Here is a 26748-nt window from a genome sequence, read left to right on the forward strand (position 1 = left end):
ATTAGTTGTAATGCTTGCAAGGCTTATGTGATGTGTATTACCGAGAGGGCCCAGAGATACCTCTCCAACAATCGGAGTGACAAATCCTAATCTCGAAATACGCCAACCCAACATCGACCATTGGAGACACCTGTAGTAGTCCTTTATAATCACCCAGTTACGTTGTGACGTTTGGTAGTACCCAAAGTGTTCCTCCGGTAAACGGGAGTTGCATAATCTCATAGTCATAGGAACATGTATAAGTCATGAAGAAAGCAATAGCAACATACTAAACGATCGGGTGCTAAGCTAATGGAATGGGTCATGTCAATCAGATCATTCTACTAATGATGTGACCTCGTTAATCAAATAACAACTCATTGTTCATGGTTAGGAAACATAACCATCTTTGATTAACGAGCTAGTCAAGTAGAGGCATACTAGTGACAATTTGTTTGTCTATGTATCCACACATGTATTATGTTTCCGGTAAATACAATTCTAGCATGAATAATAAACATTTATCATGATTATAAGGAAATAAATAATAACTTTATTATTGCCTCTAGGGCATATTTCCTTCAGTCTCCCACTTGCACTAGAGTCAATAATCTAGATTACACTGTAATGATTCTAACACCCATGGAGCCTTGGTGCTGATCATGTTTTGCTCGTGGAAGAGGCTTAGTCAACGGGTCTGCAACATTCAGATCCATATGTATCTTGCAAATCTCTATGTCTCCCACCTGTACTAGATCCCGGATGGAGTTGAAGCGTCTCTTGATGTGTTTGGTCCTTTTGTGAAATCTGGATTCCTTTGCCAAGGCAATTGCACCAGTATTGTCACAAAAGATTTTCATTGGACTCGATGCACTAGGTATGACACCTAGATCGGATATGAACTCCTTCATCCAGACTCCTTCATTTGCTGCTTCCGAAGCAGCTATGTATTCCGCTTCACATGTAGATCCCGCTACGATGCTTTGTTTAGAACTGCACCAACTGACAGCTCCACCGTTTAATGTAAACACGTATCCGGTTTGCGATTTAGAATCGTCCGGATCAGTGTCAAAGCTTGCATCAACGTAACCTTTTACGATGAGCTCTTTGTCACCTCCATATACGAGAAACATATCCTTAGTCCTTTTCAGGTATTTCAGGATGTTCTTGACCGCTGTCCAGTGATCCACTCCTGGATTACTTTGGTACCTCCCTGCTAAACTTATAGCAAGGCATACATCAGGTCTGGTACACAGCATTGCATACATGATAGATCCTATGGCTGATGCATAGGGAACATCTTTCATATTCTCTCTATCTTCTGCAGTGGTTGGGTATTGAGTCTTACTCAATTTCACACCTTGTAACACAGGCAAGAACCCTTTCTTCGCTTGATCCATTTTGAACTTCTTCAAAATTTTGTCAAGGTATGTGCTTTGTGAAAGTCCAATTAAGCGTTTTGATCTATCTCTATAGATCTTAATGCCTAATATGTAAGCAGCTTCACCGAGGTCTTTCATTGAAAAACTTTTATTCAAGTATCCCTTTATGCTATCCAGAAATTCTATATCATTTCCAATCAGTAATATGTCATCCACATATAATATCAGAAATGCTACAGAGCTCCCACTCACTTTCTTGTAAATACAGGCTTCTCCGAAAGTCTATATAAAACCAAATGCTTTGATCACACTATCAAAACGTTTATTCCAACTCCGAGAGGCTTGCACCAGTCCATAAATGGATCGCTGGAGCTTGCACACTTTGTCAGCTCCCTTTGGATCGACAAAACCTTCTGGTTGCATCATATACAACTCTTCTTCTAGAAATCCATTCAGGAATGCAGTTTTGACATCCATCTGCCAAATTTCATAATCATAAAATGCGGCAATCGCTAACATGATTCGGACGGACTTAAGCATCGCTACGGGTGAGAAGGTCTCATCGTAGTCAATCCCATGAACTTGCCGAAAACCTTTTGCGACAAGTCGAGCTTTGTAGACAGTAACATTACCATCAGCGTCAGTCTTCTTCTTAAAGATCCATTTATTCTCAATTGCTTGCCGATCATCGGGCAAGTCAACCATAGTCCATACTTTGTTCTCATACATGGATCCCATCTCGGATTTCATGGCTTCAAGCCACTTTGCGGAATCTGGGCTCACCATCGCTTCTTCATAGTTCGTAGGTTCATCGTGATCTAGTAGCATGACTTCCAGAACAGGATTACCGTACCACTCTGGCGCGGATCTTACTCTGGTTGATCTACGAGGTTCAGTAGTATCTTGATCTGAAGTTTCATGATCATTATCATTGGCTTCCTCACTAACTGGTGTAGGTGTCACTGAAACAGTTTTCTGTGATGAACTACTTTCCAGTAAGGGAGCAGGTACAGTTACCTCGTCAAGTTCTACTTTCCTCCCACTCACTTCTTTCGAGAGAAACTCCTTCTCTAGAAATGATCCATTCTTAGCAACGAATGTCTTGCCTTCGGATCTGTGATAGAAGGTGTTCCCAACAGTTTTCTTTGGGTATCCTATGAAGACACATTTCTCCGATTTGGGTTCGAGCTTATCAGGTTGAAGCTTTTTCACATAAGCATCGCAGCCCCAAACTTTAAGAAACGACAACTTTGGTTTCTTGCCAAACCACAGTTCATAAGGCGTCGTCTCAACGGATTTTGATGGTGCCCTATTTAACGTGAATGCGGCCGTCTCTAAAGCACAACTCCAAAATGATAGCGGTAAATCTGTAAGAGACATCATAGATCGCACCATATCTAGTAAAGTACGATTACGACGTTCGGACACACCATTGCGCTGTGGTGTTCCGGGTGGCGTGAGTTGTGAAACTATTCCACAGTTTTTCAAATGTACACCAAACTCGTAACTCAAATATTCTCCTCCACGATCAGATCGTAGAAACTTTATTTTCTTGTTACGATGATTTTCAACTTCACTCTAAAATTCTTTGAACTTTTCAAATGTTTCAGACTTATGCTTCATTAAGTAGATATATCCATATCTGCTCAAATCATCTGTGAAGGTGAGAAAATAACGATATCCGCCTCGAGCCTCAATATTCATTGGACCACATACATCGGTATGTATGATTTCCAACAAATCTGTTGCTCTCTCCATAGTACCGGAGAACGGTGTTTTAGTCATCTTGCCCATGAGGCACGGTTCGCAAGTACCAAGTGATTCATAATCAAGTGGTTCCAAAAGTCCATCAGCATGGAGTTTCTTCATGCGCTTTATACCGATATGACCTAAACGACAGCGCCACAAATAAGTTGCACTTTCATTATCAACTCTGCATCTTTTGGCTTCAACATTATGAATATGTGTATTACTACTATCGAGATTCAATAAGAATAGACCACTCTTCAAGGGTGCATGACCATAAAAGATATTACTCATATAAATAGAACAACCATTATTCTCTGATTTAAATGAATAACCGTCTCGCATTAAACAAGATCCAGATATAATGTTCATGCTCAACGCTGGCACCAAATAACAATTACTTAGGTCTAATATTAATCCCGAAGGTAGATGTAGAGGTAGCGTGCCGACTGCGATCACATCGACTTTGGAACCGTTTCCCACGCGCATCGTCACCTCGTCCTTAGCCAATCTTCGCTTAATCCGTAGCCCCTGTTTCGAGTTGCAAATATTAGCAACAGAACCAGTATCAAATACCCAGGTGCTACTGCGAGCATTGGTAAGGTACACATCAATAACATGTATATCACATATACCTTTGTTCACCTTGCCATCCTTCTTATCCGCCAAATACTTGGGGCAGTTCCGCTTCCAGTGACCAGTCTGCTTGCAGTAGAAGCACTCAGTTTCAGGCTTAGGTCCAGACCTGAGTTTCTTCTCTTGAGCAGCAACTGGCTTGCTGTTCTTCTTGAAGTTCCCTTTCTTCTTTCCTTTGCCCTTTTTCTTGAAACTAGTGGTTTTGTTAACCATCAACACTTGATGCTCCTTTTTGATTTCTACCTCCGCAGCTTTCAGCATTGCGAAGAGCTCGGGAATAGTCTTGTTCATCCCTTGCATATTATAGTTCATCACGAAGCTCTTGTAGCTTGGTGGCAGTGATTGGAGAATTCTGTCAATGACGCAATCATCCGGAAGATTAACTCCCAATTGAATCAAGTGATTATTATACCCAGACATTTTGAGTATATGCTCACTGACAGAACTGTTCTCCTCCATCTTGCAGTTGTAGAACTTATTGGAGACTTCATATCTCTCAATTCGGGCATTTGCTTGAAATATTAACTTCAACTCCTGGAACATCTCATATGCTCCATGACGTTCAAAACGTCGTTGAAGTCCCGATTCTAAGCCGTAAAGCATGGCACACTGAACTATTGAGTAGTCATCAGCTTTGCTCTGCCAGACGTTCATAACATCTGGTGTTGCTCCAGCAGCAGGCCTGGCACCCAGCGGTGCTTCCAGGACGTAATTCTTCTGTGCAGCAATGAGGATAATCCTCAAGTTACGGACCCAGTCCGTGTAATTGCTACCATCATCTTTCAACTTTGCTTTCTCAAGGAACGCATTAAAATTCAACGGAACAACAGCACGAGCCATCTATCTACAATCAACATAAACAAGCAAGATACTTTCAGGGACTAAGTTCATGATAAATTTTAAGTTCAATTAATCATATTACTAAAGAACTCCCACTTAGATAGACATCCCTCTAATCCTCTAAGTGATCACGTGATCCAAATCAACTAAACCATGTCCGATCATCACGTGAGATGGAGTAGTTTCATCGGTGAACATCATTATGTTGATCATATCTACTATATGATTCACGCTCGACCTTTCGGTCTCCGTGTTCCGAGGCCATATCTGTATATGCTAGGCTCGTCAAGTTTAACCTGAGTATTCTGCGTGCGCAACTATTTTGCACCCGTTGTATTTGAACGTAGAGCCTATCACACCCGATCATCACGTGGTGTCTCAGCACGAAGAACTTTCACAATGGTGCATACTCAGGGAGAACACTTCTTGATAATTTAGTGAGAGATCATCTTATAATGCTACCGTCAATCAAAGCAAGATAAGATGCATAAAAAGATAAACATCACATGCAATCAATATAAGTGATATGATATGGCCATCATCATCTTGTGCCTGTGATCTCCATCTCCGAAGCACCGTCATGATCACCATCGTCACCGGCGCGACACCTTGATCTCCATCGTAGCATCGTTGTCGTCTCGCCAATCTTATGCTTCCACGACTATCACTACCGTTTAGTAATAAAGTAAAGCATTACATCGCGATTGCATTGCATACAATAAAGCGACAACCATATGGCTCCTGCCAGTTGCCGATAACTCGGTTACAAAACATGATCATCTCATACAATAAAATTCAGCATCATGCCTTGACCATATCACATCACAACATGCCCTGCAAAAACAAGTTAGACGTCCTCTACTTTGTTGTTGCATGTTTTACGTGGCTGCTACGGGCTTAAGTAAGAACCAATCTCACCTACGCATCAAAACCACAATGATAGTTTGTCAAATAGACTCTGTTTTAACCTTCGCAAGGACCGGGCGTAGCCATACTTGGTTCAACTAAAGTTGGAGAGACAGTCGCCCGCAAGCCATCTCTGTGCAAAGCATGTTGAGGGAACCGGTCTCGCGTAAGCGTACGCGTAAGGTTGGTCCGGGTTGTCTCGTCCAACAATACCGCCGAACCAAAGTATGACATGCTGGTAGGCAGTATGACTTGTATCGTCCACAACTCACTTGTGTTCTACTCGTGCATATAACATCAACATAAATAACCTAGGCTCGGATGCCACTGTTGGGTTTCGTAGTAATTTCAAAAAAATTCCTACGCACACGCAAGATCATGTGATGCATAGCAACGAGGGGAGAGTATTGTCTACGTACCCAACGCAGACCGACTGCGGAAGCGATGACACGACGTAGAGGAAGTAGCCGTACGTCTTCTCGATCCAACCGATCAAGCACCGAAACTACGGCACCTCCGAGTTCGAGCACACGTTCAGCTCGATGACGATCCCCGGACTCCGATCCAGCAAAGTGTCGGGGAAGAGTTCCGTCAGCACGACGGCGTGGTGACGATCTTGATGAACTACAGCAGCAGGGCTTCGCCTAAACTCTGCTACAGTATTATCGAGGAATATGGTGGCAGGGGGCACCGCACACGGCTAAGGAATAGATCACGTGGATCAACTTGTGTCAACTTGTGTCTTTGGGGTGCCTCTACCTCAGTATATAAAGGAGCCAAGGGGGGGAGGGGGGCGCCGGCCAAGGAGGAGGGCGCAGGAGGAGTCCTACTCCTACCGGGAGTAGGACTCCCCCCCCCCAATCCTATTCCAACTAGGATTCCCAAGGGGGAATGAGGGAGAGGGGTGGCCGGCCACCTCTCCTAGTCCTAATAGGACTAGGGGAAGGGGGGAGGCGCGCAGCCCCCTTGGGCTGCCCCTTTCTCCTTTCCACTAAGGCCCATGAAGGCCCATATGGCTCCCGGGGGGTTCCGGTAACCTCCCGGTAACCCGGTAAAATCCCGATTTCACCCGGAACACTTCCGATGTCCAAACATAGGCTTCCAATATATCAATCTTTATGTCTCGACCATTTCGAGACTCCTCGTCATGTCCGTGATCACATCCGGGACTCCAAACAACCTTCGGTACATCAAAATGCATAAACTCATAATATAACTGTCATCGTAACCTTAAGCGTGCGGACCCTACGGGTTCGAGAACAATGTAGACATGACCGAGACACGTCTCTGGTCAATAACCAATAGCGGGACCTGGATGCCCATATTGGTTCCTACATATTCTACGAAGATCTTTATCGGTCAGACCGCATAACAACATACATTGTTCCCTTTGTCATCGGTATGTTACTTGCCCGAGATTCGATCGTCGGTATCCAATACCTAGTTCAATCTCGTTACCGGCAAGTCTCTTTACTCGTTCCGTAATACATCATCTCACAACTAACATGTTAGTTGTAATGCTTGCAAGGCTTATGTGATGTGTATTACCGAGAGGGCCCAGAGATACCTCTCCGACAATCGGAGTGACAAATCCTAATCTCGAAATACGCCAACCCAACATCGACCATTGGAGACACCTGTAGTACTCCTTTATAATCACCCAGTTACGTTGTGACGTTTGGTAGTACCCAAAGTGTTCCTCCGGTAAACGGGAGTTGCATAATCTCATAGTCATAGGAACATGTATAAGTCATGAAGAAAGCAATAGCAACATACTAAACGATCGGGTGCTAAGCTAATGGAATGGGTCATGTCAATCAGATCATTCTGCTAATGATGTGACCTCGTTAATCAAATAACAACTCATTGTTCATGGTTAGGAAACATAACCATCTTTGATTAACGAGCTAGTCAAGTAGAGGCATACCAGTGACACTTTGTTTGTCTATGTATTCACACATGTATTATGTTTCCGGTAAATACACTTCTAGCATGAATAATAAACATTTATCATGATTATAAGGAAATAAATAATAACTTTATTATTGCCTCTAGGGCATATTTCCTTCAGTCTCCCACTTGCACTAGAGTCAATAATCTAGATTACACTGTAATGATTCTAACACCCATGGAGCCTTGGTGCTGATCATGTTTTGCTCGTGGAAGAGGCTTAGTCAATGGGTCTGCAACATTCAGATCCGTATGTATCTTGCAAATCTCTATGTCTCCCACCTGGACTAGATCCCGGATGGAGTTGAAGCGTCTCTTGATGTGTTTGGTCCTTTTGTGAAATCTGGATTCCTTTGCCAAGGCAATTGCACCAGTATTGTCACAAAAGATTTTCATTGGACCCGATGCACTAGGTATGACACCTAGATCGGATATGAACTCCTTCATCCAGACTCCTTCATTTGCTGCTTCCGAAGCAGCTATGTATTCCGTTTCACATGTAGATTCCGCTACGACGCTTTGTTTAGAACTGCACCAACTGACAGCTCCACCGTTTAATGTAAACACGTATCCGGTTTGCGATTTAGAATCGTCCGGATCAGTGTCAAAGCTTGCATCAACGTAACCTTTTACGGTGAGCTCTTTGTCACCTCCATATATGAGAAACATATCCTTAGTCCTTTTCAGGTATTTCAGGATGTTCTTGACCGCTGTCCAGTGATCCACTCCTGGATTACTTTGGTACCTCCCTGCTAAACTTATAGCAAGGCACACATCAGGTCTGGTACACAGCATTGCATACATGATAGAGCCTATGGCTGATGCATAGGGAACATCTTTCATATTCTCTCTATCTTCTGCAGTGGTCGGGCATTGAGTCTTACTCAATTTCACACCTTGTAATACAGGCAAGAATCCTTTCTTTGCTTGATCCATTTTGAATTTCTTCAAAATCTTGTCAAGGTATGTGCTTTGTGAAAGTCCAATTAAGTGTCTTGATCTATCTCTATAGATCTTAATGCCTAATATGTAAGCAGCTTCACCGAGGTCTTTCATTGAAAAACTTTTATTCAAGTATCCCTTTATGCTATCCAGAAATTCTATATCATTTCCAATGAGTAATATGTCATCCACATATAATATCAGAAATGCTACAGAGCTCCCACTCACTTTCTTGTAAATACAGGCTTCTCCGAAAGTCTGTATAAAACCAAATGCTTTGATCACACTATCAAAACGTTTATTCCAACTCCGAGAGGCTTGCACCAGTCCATAAATGGATCGCTGGAGCTTGCACACTTTGTTAGCTTCCTTTGGATCGACAAAACCTTCTGGTTGCATCATATACAACTCTTCTTCCAGAAATCCATTCAGGAATGCAGTTTTGACATCCATCTGCCAAATTTCATAATCATAAAATGCGGCAATTGCTAACTGTTGGGTTTCGTAGTAATTTCAAAAAATTTCCTACGCGCACACAGGATCATGTGATGCATAGCAACGAGAGGAGAGTGTTGTCTACGTACCCAACGCAGACCGACTGCGGAAGCAATGACACGACGTAGAGGAAGTAGTCGTACGTCTTCACGATCCAACCGATCAAGCACCGAAACTACGGCACCTCCGAGTTCGAGCACACGTTCAGCTCGATGACGATCCCCGGACTCCGATCCAGCAAAGTGTCGGGGAAGAGTTTCGTCAGCACGACGGCGTGGTGACGATCTTGATGAACTACAGCAGCAGGGCTTCGCCTAAACTCCGCTACAGTATTATCGAGGAATATGGTGGCAGGGGGCACCGCACACGGCTAAGGAATCGATCACGTGGATCAACTTGTGTCAACTTGTGTGTTTAGAGGTGCCCCTGCCTCCGTATATAAAGGAGCCAAGGGGGGAGGAGGCGCCGGCCAGGAGGAGGTGGCGCAGGAGGAGTCCTACTCCTACCGGGAGTAGGACTCCCCCCCAATCCTATTCCAACTAGGATTCCCAAGGGGGGAAGAGGGAGAGGGGTGGCCGGCCACCTCTCCTAGTCCTACTAGGACTAGGGGAAGGGGGGAGGCGCGCAGCCCCCTTGGGCTGCCCCTTTCTCCTTTCCACTAAGGCCCATGATGGCCCATATGGCTCCCGGGGGGTTCCGGTAACCTCCCGGTAACCCGGTAAAATCCCGATTTCACCCGGAACACTTCCGATGTCCAAACATAGACTTCCAATATATGAATCTTTATGTCTTGACCATTTCGAGACTCCTCGTCATGTCCGTGATCACATCCGGGACTCCGAACAACCTTCGGTACATCAAAATGCATAAACTCATAATATAACTGTCATCGTAACCTTAAGCGTGCGGACCCTACGGGTTCGAGAACAATGTAGACATGACCGAGACACGTCTCTGGTCAATAACCAATAGCGGGACCTGGATGCCCATATTGGCTCCTACATATTCTACGAAGATCTTTATCGGTCAGACCGCATAACAACATACGTTGTTCCCTTTGTCATCGGTATGTTACTTGCCCGAGATTCGATCGTCGGTATCCAATACCTAGTTCAATCTCGTTACCGGCAAGTCTCTTTACTCGTTCCGTAATACATCATCTCACAACTAACATATTAGTCGTAATGCTTGCAAGGCTTATGTGATGTGTATTACCGAGAGGGCCCAGAGATACCTCTCCGACAATCGGAGTGACAAATCCTAATCTCGAAATATGCCAACCCAACATCGACCATTGGAGACACCTGTAGTACTCCTTTATAATCACCCAGTTACGTTGTGACGTTTGGTAGTACCCAAAGTGTTCCTCCGGTAAACGGGAGTTGCATAATCTCATAGTCATAGGAACATGTATAAGTCATGAAGAAAGCAATAGCAACATACTAAACGATCGGGTGCTAAGCTAATGGAATGGGTCATGTCAATCAGATCATTCTACTAATGATGTGACCTCGTTAATCAAATAACAACTCATTGTTCATGGTTAGGAAACATAACCATCTTTGATTAACGAGCTAGTCAAGTAGAGGCATACTAGTGACAATTTGTTTGTCTATGTATCCACACATGTATTATGTTTCCGGTAAATACAATTCTAGCATGAATAATAAACATTTATCATGATTATAAGGAAATAAATAATAACTTTATTATTGCCTCTAGGGCATATTTCCTTCAACTGGGAATAACCTGCCTTTGAGTAGGCAACCTATGTGGAATTTCGGCGGTCAAGAACTTAGCCTCTCTCAACTTTAGCACGTCCTCCTCCGTGACGGAAGAGGGCATCCATTGGCCTTGAAGGTCGGAACCGGACATTGTCGAAGGTCCGAAGCGCCTGGAATTTGGAGCCTAGGGTGTTGGAACTCGAGGCGACGGGCGAACTCGTTTGAGATTGGAAAAATGAGTAAGGCCTTGGTCTCTTTATAAGAGGTAGAATACCAGGAGCCCTCCCCGTAACCGTTTGGGACTCGCCTTTAATCGAGAAAACAAGCTAACGGGCACGATTGGGTTACCCACGTCCGTATTGATGAGAATCCCGTAAAAGGAAGGCACACGATCTCTGCTTTGACAAGACGTGCCAAGGAAACCGCCTCGCAAAACATGCTGAGGTGGAAAAGTAAAAATGATTCGAGTAAAGAACTTGGCCGTAGTGTGATGACGCACTACGGAATACGTCAGCAGATTTGATTTGTGTTAATATTATTCTCTCTATGGCAATATGTGGAAACTTATTTTGCAGAGCCGGACACTACTATTGGTGTTTACAATCTTCTATGAAGGACTTGGAGGAGGAACCCGCCTTGCAATGCCGAAGACAATTTGCGCGCCGGACTCGTCGTCATTGAAGCCTGGTTCAGGGGCTACTGAGGGAGTCCTGGATTAGAGGGTGTTCGGGTAGCCGGACTATACCTTCAGCCGGACTCCTGGACTATGAAGAAACAAGATGGAAGACTTCGTCCCGTGTCCGGATGGGACTTTCCTTGGCGTGGAAGGCAAGCTTGGCGATGCGGATATTCAAGATCTCCTACCATTGTAACCGACTTTATGTAACCCTAACCCTATCCGGTGTCTATATAAACCGGAGGGTTGTAGTCCGTAGGCAATCAACTCCATACACAACAATCATACCATAGGCTAGCTTCTAGGGTTTAGCCTCCTTGATCTCGTGGTAGATCTACTCTTGTACTACCCATATCATCAATATTAATCAAGCAGGAGTAGGGTATTACCTCCATCGAGAGGGCCCGAACCTGGGTAAAACAAAGTGTTCCCTGCCTCCTGTTACCATCTGGCCTAGACGCACAGTTCGGGACCCCCTACCCGAGATCCGCCGGTTTTGACACCGACAGACCCCCTACCCGAGATCCGCCGGTTTTGACACCGACAATGTTATTTTGAAATAACCACGGACGCCGACCAGGGCCAGGCCCACCTCTCTCCTAGGTGATCTCAACCTGCCCTGTCGCTCCGCCTCAAAGTAATAGTCCGGGGCCGTCGGGAACTCAGGCCCACCACTACCTGGATGGAGCCACCTGCCCCTTCAGCCCCCAACTCCGAACAGTACCACATGTTATGTAGCAGTGTAAAGTATATAGTATATGCCCGTGATCACCTTCCGAAGTGATCACGACCCAGTAGTATAGCATGGCAGACGGACAAGAGTGTAGGGCCACTGATGGAACACTAGCATCCTATACTAAGCAGTAGGATAGCAGGTAATGGTAACAACAGTAGTAGCAAGGACAGGCTATGCATCAGGATAGGAATAACGGAAAGCAGTAACATGCTACACTACTCTAATGCAAGCAGTATAGAGAAGAGTAGGCGATATCTGGTGATCAAAGGGGGGGGGGGGCTTGCCTGGTTGCTCCGGCAAGAGAGAGGGGCTGTCAACACCGTAGTCGTACTGGGTAGCAGCGGCGTCGGTCTTGGTGTCTAGCGAGAGAAGAGGGGGGAGAAACAATAAATATAATGCAAACAATTGCATGACGATGCATGACATGACAAAGTGTGATGCTAGGTGTGCCCTAACGCGGTACGAGGTGGTACCGGTGAAGGGGGAAAACATCCGGGAAAGTATTCCCAGTGTTTCGCGTTTTCGGACAGATGAACCGGAGGGGGAAAGTTGCGTGTTTGCTATGCTAGGGATGCGTGGCGGACGAACGGGTTGCGTATCCGGATTCGTCTCGTCGTTCTGAGCAACTTTCATGTACAAAGTTTTTTCATCCGAGCTACGGTTTATTTTATATTAATTTCTAAAGTTTAATATTTTTCTAGATTTATTATTAATTTGAATTAAAAACAGAATAAACATTCGTCACCTAGCTCTATACTAGCCTGAGTGTATGACCAGTGGGGTCCAGGAGTGGTCCAGTCAGTAGAGTTGACCCAGTCAACATTTTACTGGTCAAAAGGTGAATAGTGTTTAGGTCCCACTTGTCATTGTCTCTGGCTTTATTATAACAATCATTTTTGTTTAACAATAGTGGGGCCCTTCTGCCATAGGATCATTGGGCAAATTAGGTCCTAACTAAACTAACTAAAACTAGTTAGCACTAACTAAAAGGGGGTGGCCCCACTAAACAGCGGCTCAGCTGAGCCACACACGCGCGCGCACACAACACACACGGGCGCTCGGGCACACGGCCATGGCCGGCGGCAGCAGCGGGCAGCGGGGCCGCCAAGGCCGGTCAGGACTAGGCGCGGGCGGCGGCCAACGATAGGCGGTGTGGCGAGCGCGGCCGGCCGGAGGAGGGGGCCGGCTGCGGGAGCGCGCGGTAGGGGCGGCTGCGTCGGGCGCGTGGCCGCGGGCGGCGGAGCCGGTTGGCGCAAGCTGGGACAGCGCAGGCTCGCGTGAGGGGGAGCGGAGCGACGGGCGCGCAGGAGGAGGAGCGACGGGCGCGGGCGGGCGCCAGCGGGCGCGGGCCAGAACGGCCCTGGGGCCAGGGAGCGCGGCGGGGCAGCAGAGGTGCTTCGGCGACTGCGTGCTCGCGGTGAGCTCGGGCGTCAGGGATTTGCGGACGAACGGAAGCAGAGGGGGTCAGGGGAGGAGGGGAAGCTCACGGGGCCCTGTAGTCGTGCGAATGCGAGCTCGGGGAGGTCTCGGTGAAGACGATGATGCGGATCGACGCGGTGGATGAGGCGGATGACCGGCGAAGGGGATCGACGACTGCGGCGGCTTGGGTCCATCTAGTGGGTGCAGGCGAAGCCGATGACGACGAGGGTCCTCCTGGACACCTCGGGACGGCGAGGCTTGGCCGGTGGCCATGGCAATGGTGAGCGGTAGTGATGGGTCCGCCCGGATGAGCTCACGAACGAGAGGGGGAGCGAGGGGAAGGGGAAAGTGGGCGCTAGGGTTTTTGGTGAGGGAGAGAGGGGCGTCCGGGGGACTAGTAGGCGACGGGGGGGCATGGATGCCCGGCGCGTGTCCACGGTCGGCCATGGCACCGTGGATGCGTGGCCGCGATCCCCCCTGATGAACAGAGGAGGGGGAAAGGTGGTAACTGGGCCGGCGTGGCGGTTATGGCCCGGGGAAGCTTGGGGGCCTTTTTCTTAAATCCCTTTCTATTCTTTTCTCTTTTGTTTTCTTTCTTTTTTTTGTTCTATACTTTCTCTTAGCATTGAACCATTTTTTTAAAAATGTGTGGCTGGTCTACAAAATCAGTTTGCAATATACTTCACTACCTCAAACAGTTTGGGAGTGATTTGAATCAATTTGGAATTTTCATAAATTATAAAACAATTTAAATGTTGTTTTGGGCACTGCTTTAATCAGCTTAAGGCCTTTAATCAATTTATAAAACATTGGTTTCTCCACCACAATTAACTTTGCATTATTTGGTACAACCGGGACATTTTAGTTTTAAAGTTTGAAAACTCTTACCATTTGACTTGCTTTTGACTTTTGATTTCGAACGGGATTGAATCGTCGTGAGTTTAACAACAGTAATTGCGGTGATGTGTCATCATTAACAAGGAATTACTGTAGCTTAACTATCCGGGCGTCACACAATACCAACACCTCCCAGTGTTTTCCCTATGGGATTCAAATGGGTTTTTCTTCGGAAACGGAATGAGAACAATGAGGTGGTGAGATATAAAGCAAGGCTCGTAGCACAAGGTTTCACGCATAAACCCGGCATTGATTTCACTGAAACATATTCTCCAGTAATGAGTGCAACTACTTTCCGATATCTTATATCTTTGGTAGTGCAAAATCGTCTATCTATGCAGTTGATGGACGTCGTGACTGCATATCTTTACGGGTCACTAGATTCGGACATATATATGAAGGTTCCTGATGGAATCTCTGTTCCGAATAAAAACGCAAAACGCAACATGTATTGTGTAAAGCTGAATAAGTCATTATATGGCTTAAGACAGTCGGGACGGATGTGGTACAACCGACTCAGTGAGTTCCTTCTTCAGAAATGTTACTCCAATAGTGCTGATTGCCCATGTGTTTTCATCAAGAAGTCCTCCACAGGATTTTGCATCATTTCTGTGTATGTTGATGGTCTCAACATCATCGGCAGCACACCAGACATTGATGAAGCACGCAATCACCTAAAGATGGAATTTGAGATGAAGGATTTGGGTAAAACCAAATTTTGCTTAGGTATTCAACTTGAGCATCTTCCCTTAGGAATCATGGTACACCAATCTGCCTATATCCAGAAAATATTGGAGAAATTCAATATGGACAAATCCTATCCATCTAAAACGCCCATGGTGGTTCGATCTCTAGACGTAGAGAAAGATCCTTTCAGACCGAGGGATGATGGAGAAGAGGTGTTGGGACCTGAAGTTCCATAGCTTAGTGCTGTTGGAGCGCTTATGTATCTTGTAAATTGCACAAGACCTGATATTGCATTTGCAGTGAATCTACTTGCTAGACATAGCGCAGCTCCCACCAAACGTCATTGTTTAAAGTGAAGAATATCTTTCGATATCTCCAAGGCACAAAGGATCTTGGCCTATTTTTCTAGTTCCAGAAAAATCAGGACTCTGATGTGATTGGATATGCAGATGGCGGCTATTTGTCTGATCCCCATAATGCTAGATCTCAGACCGGCTTCGTGTTCCTACATGGTGGCACTGCTATATCATGGAAGTCTTTGAAACAGACTCTGGTGGTAACATCTACCAATCATTCTGAAATAATTTCATTATTTGAAGCAACATGCGAATGTGTATGGCTTCGCAGAATGATAAAACACATACAACAGTCATGTGGAATGGGTTCGATAAAATCACCTACCATTATCTATGAAGATAATGCGGCCTGTGTTGCGCAGATGCAAACAGGACACATTAAGAGTAATATCACCAAGCATATTTCTCCTAAATGGTTTTTCCCCCATAATCTTCAGAAAAGCGGGGAAATAAGCATTCTGCAAGTCAAATCATGCGACAATCTTGCTGATTTATTTACCAAGTCTCTACCAAATTCTACATTCCAGAAATGTGTTCATGGAATTGGTATGCGAAGACTTAGGGACTTGCAGGTGTTAGGGGGAGTCTCTTCTTGAGATATCCTCATTTTAATGACATCACATTATGCTATCTTTCTTTGTGAGTATATGTTTCAGGGTCTCATCAAAGATTTTATGAAGAACTTTTGAAGGAGAATCTTTTGAGATGATAGAGCTTCCCGGAAAATCATGAAGATGATCTACATGGTCAAGCGTAGATTAGGAGGAGTGTTAAAAATAATTCTGTAATTAGGAGAAAATCTCCCCTTGCCCAAACCGTCGTTGCGGTTTGTCCCGCAACCGACGCCTCCCTTCGATCTCCTGGAACCGACGCCTCCTCGAGGGATCGTCGTGTCTCTTCGGGACATATAAAAGGGGGCTTGTAACCATCGATCAAGAGATTCGATCATTCTGATTCAAAACAAATTCGTCTACTTATACCTATTCGGCACCTGGCCGATATGGTACGAGTTACCGAACATTGGTGGCAACAATAATATATTATCATATCCTATAAAGTAGTCTGTTAATTCCTTCTTCACATATTATTATCTTATCCTGAACATAAGAATATCATTTGTATAAGTGTGTACCAAGGTTTTGGATGTGCATCCGATTAAAGTTTCTCAAAACATAGGACTCCCTCTGCCTTTCCTCTTGTGCTCTATGAAAATGAGAGATAAAAGTTCAGAAATGGGTTTGAACCTTGCAGCCGGCATGTTCATTATATGAAAACGCTTACACCATCGACATCTATGATTGTTTGCATTATTTCTATCAAGGCATCATTATCATTCAGGCTTCTTAATCCAAAATAGTTTCAAAAAAATGTTAAAATCAGTTTCCAAAATAGCTACAAATGATTTTAGAAATGGTTAAAATCAGTTCCCAAAAGATAGGAGAAAGAGTTTTTTGTTCTCTTTTTTTAGACAATTTTGTTCTCTTCTCTGAACGGAAAAGAGGAGAGATTGCGCGCAATGACGGCCCAGCCCAACAAAAGATGTCCGGCCTGTACACGGTGGGGCCCACCTTGGTCAATATGTTCCGTCACTGTTGCCGATTGGCACACACGACACAAGGGAGGTATCCCCTAAAAAACACAAGGGAGGTATGCACGCATGCTCCGCAAATACTTTTTCCTCTTTCTCCCGTCCCTGACTCCCTGGTACTACCAACGGCGTCGTCTCTTATTTGGGCACCTTGGTAGCACTCTTTCCACCTCTACTACTTCGGCATGATGTCCCTTTGAGCTCTCCTCGTTCTCAGCCGTTTAGGAAGAGTGTTGGGGAACGTAGCAGAAATTCAAAATTTTCCTACGTGTCACCAAGATCTATCTATGGAGAGACTAGCAACGAGGGGAAGGAGAGTGCATCTACACACCCTTGTAGATCGCTAAGCGGAAGCGTTCAAGTGAACGGGGTTGATGGAGTCGTACTCGTCGTGATTCAGATCACCGATGATCCTAGTGCCGAACGGACGGCACCTCCGCGTTCAACACACGTACAGCTCGACGATGTCTCCCACGCCTTGATCCAGCAAGGAGAGAGGGAGAGGTTGAGGAAGACTCCATCCAGCAGCAGCACAACGGCGTGGTGGTGATGGAGGAGCGTGGCAATCCTGCAGGGCTTCGCCAAGCACCTACGGGAGAGGAGGAGGTGTCACGGGAGGGAGGGAGGCGCCAAGGGCTCAGGTATGGATGCCCTCCCTCCCCTCCACTATATATAGGGGCAGGGGAGAGGGGGGAGGCGCAGCCTTGCCCCTTCCTCCAAGGAAGGGGTGCGGCTAAGAGGGGGGGAGGAGTCCATCCTCCCCAAGGCACCTCGGAGGTGCCTTCCCCTTTGAGGACTCTTCCCTCTAGGGTTCCCTAGGCGCATGGGCCTCTTGGGGCTGGTGCCCTTGGCCCATGTAGGCCAAGGCGCACCCCCTACAGCCCATGTGCCCCCCCGGGGCAGGTGGCCCCACCCGGTGGGCCCCCGGGACCCTTCCGGTGGTCCCGGTACAATACCGATGACCCTGAAACTTGTCCCGATGGCCGAAACAGGACTTCCTATATATAAATCTTTACCTCCGGACCATTCCAGAACTCCTCGTGACGTCCGGGATCTCATCCGGGACTCCGAACAACATTCGTTAACCACATACAAACTTCCTTTATAACCCTAGCGTCATCGAACCTTAAGTGTGTAGACCCTACGGGTTCGGGAGACATGTAGTCATGACCGAGATGTTCTCCGGTCAATAACCAACAGCGGGATCTGGATACCCATGTTGGCTCCCACATGTTCCACGATGATCTCATCGGATGAACCACGATGTCAAGGACTCAATCAATCCCGTATACAATTCCCTTTGTCTAGCGGTATGGTACTTGCCCGAGATTCGATCGTCGGTATACCGATACCTTGTTCAATCTCGTTACCGGCAAGTCTATTTACTCGTTCCGTAACACATCATCCCGTGATCAACCCTTGGTCACATTGTGCACATTATGATGATGTCCTACCGAGTGGGCCCAGAGATACCTCTCCGTTTACACGGAGTGACAAAATCCCAATCTTGATTCGTGCCAACCCAACAGACACTTTCAGAGATACCCGTAGTGTACCTTTATAGCCACCCAGTTACGTTGTGACGTTTGGCACACCCAAAGCACTCCTACGGTATCCGGGAGTTGCACAATCTCATGGTCTAAGGAAATGATACTTGACATTAGAAAAGCTTTAGCATACGAACTACATGATCTTGTGCTAGGCTTAGGATTGGGTCTTGTCCATCACATCATTCTCCTAATGATGTGATCCCGTTATCAACGACATCCAATGTCCATGGTCAGGAAACCGTAACCATCTATTAATTAACGAGCTAGTCAACTAGAGGCTTACTAGGGACATGCTGTTGTCTATGTATCCACACATGTATCTGAGTTTCCTATCAATACAATTCTAGCATGGATAATAAACGATTATCATGAACAAGGAAATATAATAATAATCAATTTATTATTGCCTCTAGGGCATATTTCCAACAGTCTCCCACTTGCACTAGAGTCAATAATCTAGTTCACATCGATATGTGATTAACACTCAAGGTCACATCCCCATGTGACTAACACCCAAAGAGTTTACTAGAGTCAATAATCTAGTTCACATTTACCATGTGATTAACACTCGATGAGTTCTGGGTTTGATCATGTTATGCTTGTGAGAGAGGTTATAGTCAACGGGTCTGAACCTTTCAGATCCGTGTGTGCTTTACAAATCTCTATGTCATCTCCTAGATGCAGCTACCACGTTCTATTTGCAGCTATTCCAAATAACTGTTCTACTTGGAGCTATTCTAAATTGTTGCTCCATTATACGTATCCGGTATCTCTACTCAGAGCTATCCGGATAGGTGTTAAGCTTGCATCGACGTAACCCTTTACGACGAACTCTTTTACCACCTCCATAATTGAGAAAATTCCTTAGTCCACTAGTTACTAAGGATAACTTTGACCGCTGTCCTGTGATCCATTCTTGGATCACTCTTGTACCCCTTGACTGACTCATGGTAAAGCACACTTCAGGTGCGGTACACAGCATAGCATACTATAGAGCCTATGTCTTAAGCATAGGGGACGACCTTCGTTCCTTTCTCTCTATTCTGCCATGGTCGAGCTTTAAGTCTTAACTTCATACCTTACAACTCAGGCAAGAACTCCTTCTTTGACTGATCCATCTTGAACACCTTCAAGATCACGTCAAGGCATGTGCTCATTTGAAAGTACTATTAAGCGTTTTGATCTATCCTTATAGATCTTGATGCTCAATGTTCAAGTAGCTTAATCCAGGTTTTCCATTGAAAACACTTTCCAAATAACCCTATATGCTTTCCAGAAATTCTACGTCATTTCTGATCATTAATATGTCAACAACATATACTCACCAGAAATTCTATAGTGCTCCCACTCACTTCTTTGGAAATACAAGTTTCTCATAAACTTTGTATACACCCAAAATCTTTGATCATCTCATCAAAGCGCACATTCCAACTCCGAGATGCTTACTCCAGTCTTTTAGAAGGATTGCTGGAGCTAGCATACCTTTTAGCATCCTTAGGATCGACAAAACCTTTCGGTTGTATCACATACAACCTTTCCTCTAGAAAATCGTCGAGGAAACAATGATTTGACATCCTATCTGCAAGATTTCATAAATAATGCAGTAATCGCTAATATAATTCCAACAGACTCTTAGCATCGCTACGAGTGAGAAAGTCTCATCGTAGTCAACTCCTTGAACTTGTCGGAAAACATCTTAACGACAAGTCGAGCTTTCTTAATGGTGACATTTACCATCATTGTCCGTCTTCCTTTTAAAATCCATCCGTACTCAACAGCCTTACGACCATCAAGTAGTTCTTCCAAAGTCTACACTTTGTTTTCATATATGGATCCTCTCTCGGATTACATGGCCTCGAGCCATTTATCGGAATCCGGGCCCACCATCGCTTCTCCATAGCTTGTAGGTTCATTGTTGTCTAGCAACATGACTTCCAAGACAGGATTACTGTACCACTCTGAAGTAGTACGTATCCTTGTCACCCTACGAGGTTTGGGAGTGACTTGATCTGAAGTTTCATGATCACTATCATAAGCTTCTACTTCAATTGGTGTAGGTGCCACAGGAACAACTTCCTGTGCCCTGCTACACACTGGTTGAAGTGATGGTTCAATAACCTCATCAAGTCTCCACCATCCTCCCACTCAATTCTTTCGAGAGAAACCTTTCCTCGAGAAAGGACCCAATTCTAGAAACAATTCATATTGCTTTCGGGTCTGAATTAGGAGGTATACCCAACTGTTTTGGGTGTCCTATGAAGATGTACTTTATCCGCTTTGGGTTCAAGCTTAATCCTGAAACTTTTCACATAAGCGTCGCAGCCCCAAACTTTTAAGAAACGACAACTTAGGTTTCTCTAAACCATAATTCATACGGTGTCATCTCATCGGAATTATGTGGTGCCCTATTTAAAGTGAATGTGGTTGTCTCTAATGCCTAACCCATGAACGATAGTGGTAACTCGATAAGAGACATCATGGTATGCACCATATCCAATAGGGTGCAACTATGACGTTTGGACACACCATCACACTATGGTGTTCCAGGCTGTATCAGTTGTGAAACAATTTCCACAATGTCTTAATTCTGTGCCAAACTCGTGATTCAGATATTCATCTCTATGATCATATCATAGATCTTTTATCCTCTTGTCACGACGATCTTTCAACTTCACACTGAAATTACTTGAACCTTTCAATAATTCAGACTCGTGATTCATCAAGTAAATATACTCAACATCTACTCGAATCATCTGTGAAGTAAGAACATAACGATATTCACTGCATGCCTCAGCACTCATTGGACTGTACACATCAAAATGTGTTACTTCCAACAAGTTGCTATCTTGTTCCATCTTACTGAAAACGAGGCTTTTCAGTCATCTTGCCTATGTGGTATGATTTGCATGTCCCAAGTGATTCAAAATCAAGTGAGTCAAAATGGTCCATTTGCATGGAGTTTCTTCATGCATATACACCAATAGACATGGTTCGCATGTCTCAAACTTTTCAAAAACGAGTGAGCCCAAAGATCCATCAATATGGAGCTTCTTTATGCGTTTTATACCGATATGACTTACGTGGCAGTGCCACAAGTAGGTGGTACTATCATTACTATCTTTTGGCATGAACATGTGTATCACTACGATCGAGATTTAATAAACCATTCATTTTAGGTGTAAGACCATTGAAGGTATTATTCAAATAAACAGAGTAACCATTATTCTCCTTAAATGAATAACCGTATTGCGATAGACGTAATCCAATCATGTCTATGCTCAACGCAAACACCAAATAACAATTATTTAGGTTTAACACCAATCTCTTTGGTAGAGGGAGCGTGCGATGCTTGATCATATCAAGCTTGGAAAAACTTCCAACACATATCGTCAGCTCACCTTTAGCTAGTCTCCGTTTATTCCGTAGCCTTTTGTTTCGAGTTACTAACACTTAGCAACCGAACTGGTATCTAATACCCTGGTGCTACTAGGAGTACTAGCAAAGTACACATTAACACAATGTATATCCAATATACTTCTATCGACCTTGCTAGCCTTCTTATCTACCAAGTATCTAGGGTAATTCTGCTCTAGTGGTTGTTCCCCTTATTACAGAAGCACTTAGTCTCGGGTTTGGGTTTTACCTTGGTTTCTTCACTAGAGCAGCAGCTGAATTGCCGTTTCATGAAGTATCCCTTTGTTCCCTTGCCCTTCTTGTAACTAGTGGTTTCACCAACCATCAACAATTGATGCTCCTTCTTGATTTCTACTTTCGCGGTGTCAAACATCACGAATATTTCAAGGATCATCATATATGCCCCCGATATATTATAGTTCATCACGAAGCTCTAGCAGCTTGGTGGTAATGACTTTGGAGAAACATCACTATCTCATCTGGAAGATCAACTCCCACTCGATTCAAGCGATTGTTGTACTCAGACAATCTGAGCACAAGCTCAACGATTGAGCTTTTCTCCCTTAGTTTGCAGGCTAAGAAAATCGTCGGAGGTCTTATACCTCTTGACATGGGCACGAGCCTGAAATCCCAATTTCAGCCCTCAAAACATCTCATATGTTTCGCGATGTTTCAAAAACGTCTTTGGTGCCTCAACTCTAAACCGTTTAACTGAACTATCACGTAGTTATCAAAACGTGTATGTCAGATGTTCGCAACAACCATAGACAACGTTCGAGGTTCAGCACACTGAGCGATGCATTAAGGACATAAGCCTTCTATGAAGCAATGAGGACAATCCTTAGTTTACGGACCTAGTCCGCATAATTGCTACTATCAACTTTCAACTAATTTTTCTCTAGGAACATATCTATACAGTAGAACTATAGCGTGAGCTACGACATAATTTGCAAAAACCTTTTGACTATGTTCAGGATAATTAAGTTCATCTTATGAACTCCCACTCAGATAGACATCCCTCTAGTCATCTAAGTGATTACATGATCCGAGTCAAACTAGGCCGTGTCCGATCATCACGTGAGACGGACTAGTCATCATCGGTGAACATCTTCATGTTGATCGTATCTTCTATACGACTCATGTTCAACCTTTCGGTCTCCGTGTTCCGAGGCCATGTCTGTACATGCTAGGCTCGTCAAGTTAACCCTAAGTGTTTCGCGTGTGTAAATCTGTCTTACACCCGTTGTATGTGAATGTTAGAATCTAACACCCAATCATCACGTGGTGCTTCGAAACACGAACTGTCGCAACGGTGCACAGTTAGGGGAGAACACTTCTTGAAATTGTTGTAAGGGATCATCTTATTTACTACCGTCGTCCTAAGTAAACAAGATTCATAAACATGATAAACATCACATGCAATCAAATAGTGACATGATATGGCCAATATCATTTTGCTCCTTCTGATCTTCATCTTCAGGGCTCCATGATCATCATCGTCACCAGCATGACACCATGATCTCCATCATCATGATCTCCATCATCGTGTCTTCATGAAGTTGTCACGCCAACGACTACTTCTACTACTATGGCTACCGGTTAGCAATAAAGTAAAGTAATTACATGGCGTTGTTCAATGACACGCAGGTCATACAATAAATAAAGACAACTCCTATGGCTCCTGCCGGTTGTCATACTCATCGACATGCAAGTCGTGAATCCTATTACAAGAACATGATCAATCTCATACATCGCATATCATTCATCACATTCTTGTTGGCCATATCACATCACAAAGCATACCCTGCAAAAACAAGTTAGACGTCCTCTAATTGTTGTTTGCATGTTTTACGTGGCTGCTACGGGTTTCTAGCAAGAACGTTTCTTACCTACGCATGAACCACAACGTGATATGACAATTGCTATTTACCCTTCCTAAGGACCCTTTTCATCGAATCCGATCTGACTAAAGTGGGAGAGACAGACACCCGCCAGCCACCTTATGCAACTAGTGCATGTTTGTTGGTGGAACCGGTCTCACGTAAGCGTACGTGTAAGGTTGGTCCGGGCCGCTTCATCCCACGATGCCGCCGAATCAAGATAAGACTAGTAACGGCAAGCATATTGAACAATATCGACGCCCACAACTACTTTGTGTTCTACTCGTGCAAAGAATCTACGCAATAGACCTAGCTCATGATGCCACTGTTGGGGAACGTAGCAGAAATTCAAAATTTTCCTACGTGTCACCAAGATCTATCTATGGAGAGACTAGCAACGAGGGGAAGGAGAGTGCATCTACATACCCTTGTAGATCGCTAAGCGGAAGCGTTCAAGTGAACGGGGTTGATGGAGTCGTACTCGTCGTGATTCAGATCACCGATGATCCTAGTGCCGAACGGACGGCACCTCCGCGTTCAACACACGTACAGCTCGACGATGTCTCCCACGCCTTGATCCAGCAAGGAGAGAGGGAGAGGTTGAGGAAGACTCCATCCAGCAGCAGCACAACGGCGTGGTGGTGATGGAGGAGCGTGGCAATCCTGCAGGGCTTCGCCAAGCACCTACGGGAGAGGAGGAGGTGTCACGGGAGGGAGGGAGGCGCCAAGGGCTCAGGTATGGATGCCCTCCCTCCCCTCCACTATATATAGGGGCAGGGGAGAGGGGGGAGGCGCAGCCTTGCCCCTTCCTCCAAGGAAGGGGTGCGGCTAAGAGGGGGGGAGGAGTCCATCCTCCCCAAGGCACCTCGGAGGTGCCTTCCCTTTGAGGACTCTTCCCTCTAGGGTTCCCTAGGCGCATGGGCCTCTTGGGGCTGGTGCCCTTGGCCCATGTAGGCCAAGGCGCACCCCCTACAGCCCATGTGGCCCCCCCGGGGCAGGTGGCCCCACCCGGTGGGCCCCCGGGACCCTTCCGGTGGTCCCGGTACAATACCGATGACCCTGAAACTTGTCCCGATGGCCGAAACAGGACTTCCTATATATAAATCTTTACCTCCGGACCATTCCGGAACTCCTCGTGACGTCCGGGATCTCATCCGGGACTCCGAACAACATTCGTTAACCACATACAAACTTCCTTTATAACCCTAGCGTCATCGAACCTTAAGTGTGTAGACCCTACGGGTTCGGGAGACATGTAGTCATGACCGAGATGTTCTCCGGTCAATAACCAACAGCGGGATCTGGATACCCATGTTGGCTCCCACATGTTCCACGATGATCTCATCGGATGAACCACGATGTCAAGGACTCAATCAATCCCGTATACAATTCCCTTTGTCTAGCAGTATGGTACTTGCCCGAGATTCGATCGTCGGTATACCGATACCTTGTTCAATCTCGTTACCGGCAAGTCTCTTTACTCGTTCCGTAACACATCATCCCGTGATCAACCCCTTGGTCACATTGTGCACATTATGATGATGTCCTACCGAGTGGGCCCAGAGATACCTCTCCGTTTACACGGAGTGACAAAATCCCAATCTCGATTCGTGCCAACCCAACAGACACTTTCGGAGATACCCGTAGTGTACCTTTATAGCCACCCAGTTACGTTGTGACGTTTGGCACACCCAAAGCACTCCTACGGTATCCGGGAGTTGCACAATCTCATGGTCTAAGGAAATGATACTTGACATTAGAAAAGCTTTAGCATACGAACTACATGATCTTGTGCTAGGCTTAGGATTGGGTCTTGTCCATCACATCATTCTCCTAATGATGTGATCCCGTTATCAACGACATCCAATGTCCATGGTCAGGAAACCGTAACCATCTATTGATTAACGAGCTAGTCAACTAGAGGCTTACTAGGGACATGGTGTTGTCTATGTATCCACACATGTATCTGAGTTTCCTATCAATACAATTCTAGCATGGATAATAAACGATTATCATGAACAAGGAAATATAATAATAATCAATTTATTATTGCCTCTAGGGCATATTTCCAACAAAGAGCCTGGTGCCCACACGCCTGTGTCGTGTCACTGATATAGCCCACCAAGACACCTACCAGTGTTGTGAGATTCCCCTCTTTCTGACTTCTCATGGAAAGAATTTATCACCAAGACCGCTGGAAAGGTTCTGCTTCAGGGGTGCTTCCTATGGTCATCTTATTTTCTCCAGCAATAGATCATGTGTCGTTTTTATGTGTTCACGGGTGCTAGCGTCTCAACCCCAAAACTACCGGTCTTCAAAGACATCGAGCTCTTGTATGATGCACTCACTGCTCCTCTAGCATCATTGAACTCACATCTCATTGTGGATACTGGATCACGGAATCTATTTTGGCATGTTGGTAGCTACTCCTGGGTGGGATGTTCTCCTGATGATGCACCAATTAAGCAAATTGTGATCCTCAAAGGGCGGGTCTATGGCATGGATTCCGATCGCAGGATCTTCAAAGTGCACTTGACACCCAAGATAAACGTACAAGAACTGCTAGTTATGGGGTCGAGCATGATCAGTAAATGGCAACTTTCCAAGACATGGCTGGTGGCGTGTGGCGATATGCTACTCTTGGTCGGCTTTCAGGGACCTTTGGCAGTATCAGGGGTAATCTTCAAAGTCTTCCTCCTCGACCTATCAACTGAACCTGCATTATGGCTGAAGGTGGAGAAGGTAGAGAATTGGGCGATTTTCATCAGCACCGACAAGAGAAGTCAAGCATTGTCTTGCATGAACCCAGAGATATGGGGAGGGAGGAGCAACTGCATATACTGCTATAACCATGAGTCTAAACATTGGATTGCATTAGAGGTTGGCAAGCCGTTGGAGGGAGATCATTCCAAACTTAGTGAAAACGTCTTTATTTTCATGGGTCG

This window comes from Triticum dicoccoides, chromosome 7A (assembly GCF_002162155.2).
Source record: "Triticum dicoccoides isolate Atlit2015 ecotype Zavitan chromosome 7A, WEW_v2.0, whole genome shotgun sequence".
NCBI lineage: Eukaryota > Viridiplantae > Streptophyta > Magnoliopsida > Poales > Poaceae > Triticum > Triticum dicoccoides.